Source organism: Passer montanus, unplaced genomic scaffold, assembly GCF_014805655.1.
Source record: "Passer montanus isolate IOZ18808 unplaced genomic scaffold, ASM1480565v1 scaffold1, whole genome shotgun sequence".
NCBI lineage: Eukaryota > Metazoa > Chordata > Aves > Passeriformes > Passeridae > Passer > Passer montanus.
In genome coordinates, this window is record NW_024356504.1 from 3254231 (window position 1) to 3256873 (window position 2643).

The following is a 2643-nucleotide window of genomic DNA, read 5'->3' on the forward strand; positions in this document are numbered from 1 at the left end:
GTGCTGTGCAAGGCTGGCATTCACAGCTTAGCTCATCCCTTGCACTAGATGGGAAGGAAATGTGTTTCCAAAGGTGAGTTGCTGAGGGTGGGCATGCAGGTGGGACAGGCAGAGCTGCCGTGGGGGGTTGCTCCGCAGGACAGACGGACGATGTGAAGCCATTAGACAGGCAGGTGAGCTGTGTCAAATAGAGCAGAACTGCCTGCAAATGCAAAAAATCAAGGTTGACAGGGAAAGCAGGGATACAGAAGGGATAAAGAACTCAGCATTAACCTCCTTTTGGGAAGAGTGTCAGGGCAATAATAACTTGCCAGGGCTTTGATTTCAGGTGAATACCTACGATTTAAGTGATTTTTTCACTGCTGGTGGAAGATTTTGTTGGGGGTAAAGAGACCAGAGGAAGCAGCCCACGCTCATTGGCTCTCTGCAGATAAGGAATTGTTTGATAATGTGGCATCTCTGCTTTCTGAGCGAGGAGTGCTCACGGACTGCTCTGCACAGGCAATTCAGTCCAGCTGGCAGCATGCAGGGTTCTTTATTACTGTTTCTTATGATTATTGTAATTTTTGTTATTATGATTACTGTTATTTGTTATTACAGACACCTGCCAAGACACACATGCCATTTTTCTGCCTTCCTAAACGCCAGTACCTAGTTTGTTAGCTGGGAATCTGTGGGCACATATTTGAGCAAGCCACAGCTTCCTCTGCCAGAGTGCCAAAGTGGGGGCCTTCACAGAGGATTTCTCAGAATGAACTGAGCCAGCTGTGTTGCGGGGGGTGTGTGTGCACATCCATAAAACAGACTGTCATTTTTTACCTGTCTTGCCCTTTCCTCCATAAGGCAATGTCCAGACCATGTAAAATTAAGCTTCAATACATGGAGAAATGTATTTTTATGTTTCTAGGGGGTGTGTGTGCACATCCATAAAACATACTGTCATTTTTTACCTGTCTTGCCCTGGCAATGTCCAGACCATGTAAAATTAAGCTTCAATACATGGAGAAATGTATTTTTATGTTTCTCCATACACTTTTATATGCCCAAGGCTTGGTGTCTCACCGGGCTGCAGGCTGTGTTCTTTTGAGTCAAGTTCTTGATACATCCTGGGAAAGCCAGAACAAAAAAACTTTAAATTGGTGATATTTTCAGGTGCAGAAAAGCTGACTAAGACTATTTGGTGTCCTCTGTATGGACTTCTGCCCTGGAGTGCCAAATCCAATTTGGGAATCAGGTGCCCAACACTATTCCTAGAGAGAGTCAGAGCCAACCCTGCTGCAACAGGTGGGCAGCCAGGGCACAGGCAGGAGCATTGCTGGCAAAGCTTTTGCAGACCCTGATTTACAATTTATTCTGCTTTTTCTGGCAGAAGAGGTAGGTGATGTCTGGACTCATTTGATTGGCCAGGTGGAAGCAGCCAGCCACAGTGTGGCAGTGCCTGAGGTCCCCGTGCCAGCACAGCACAGCACAGCACCCTGCTGGCTTGGCCATCAGCCCTCCCTGAACCTTTCCAGTGCAGGTGGCACCAGCTCTGAAACACAGCAGGCACCATGGCAGGGGCACTGCCCGACCACGGAAAGCCCGGGTCGTTGATGAGGCTGTTAGCACTCTTTCCGTCTTTTAATGTCCAAGTCCTTACCAGAAGACACTGGCTTAATCTCAGCTCAACTGGAAAAATGCCGATGACTGGAAATGTCATCAGCTGCCTGTGGGCCAGGCTGGCCCTGAGCTGATAAGGAGCAACATGAAATAAAAATGTCAACACAAAACTGGAGAAACACAGAGGGTGGTTGCAGCTCTTCTCCATCCTGTAGGATGCCGGGCCCCTCTGTTACCAGTCCTAGGAGCTGAACTTTCCCTAAAGCCTCAGTGACCAGCTCTGCTCTTCCTTACAAAAGGGAAAAGGTGGCTGCTCTCAATGCTGCAGAGAAAAAACTGAACTCTTGCCCCATTGACTTAAATAAAGAGGGTAAGTTAACTTCTGTTGCTTTCTTTAATTTTTTTAGGGTAAATGTCATGATGTTCTGTGCTGCAGCCTTGTTTTCTTTAAGCACAGGTAAGTGGTGGGGGAAGGAGACCCAGCCAGAAGGAGGGCTGATCCACCTCCCTCTCATCTGGAGTATGAACTTTGAACACCACCTGGACACTAGGTTTGGGCAGCAGCTCCTCTCACCCCATGCCAAGTGTGCTCTCAGGACTCCTCAGGAACACCAAATATTGCACTGTTCTGCAAAAGTAAAGCCAGAAGTGACTATCTAACCTTCTTTCTTTGGTGGGAAGGATGTGTTAATTCTCCATGGAGAATGGGATGCAAAAGCTCAGACCTTGTGACTTCTGGAGCAAAGTAGTGTCTGAAAATGTCACCCAGGCCTTGAATCTGTCTGTATCCCTTCTCCAAATTTACACAGAAAAGAAAACCTAAAAAGTCTAGGGAACTTTACATGAACAAGCCAGTTTTTATAAAAAACCTACTCATAAAAGCAGCCTGTGAACTTTTCCATGAGTGTTTTAGTGAGAAATCTTTGAGAAAGAGCCAGAGAGAAGAGAGGCAAAGAGCAATTTAGAAAGCCTGCAGTTGGTATCAGTGCTGGCTTTGTCACTAAAGCACTGGGGTTTAGAAAGGAGAAGACGCAAACATTCCTC

General features: G+C 46.8%; 1 long non-coding RNA gene across 1 annotated transcript; it reads left to right on the forward strand.

Annotated features, from left to right (window-relative positions):
- Positions 1–1175: 1175 nt before the first annotated feature.
- LOC120497867 lies at positions 1176–2283 on the forward strand. The gene is made up of 3 exons (XR_005626581.1): positions 1176–1284; positions 1370–1969; positions 2057–2283. It is a non-coding gene; the product is annotated as an uncharacterized LOC120497867 (long non-coding RNA).
- The last annotated feature ends 360 nt before the right edge of the window (positions 2284–2643 follow it).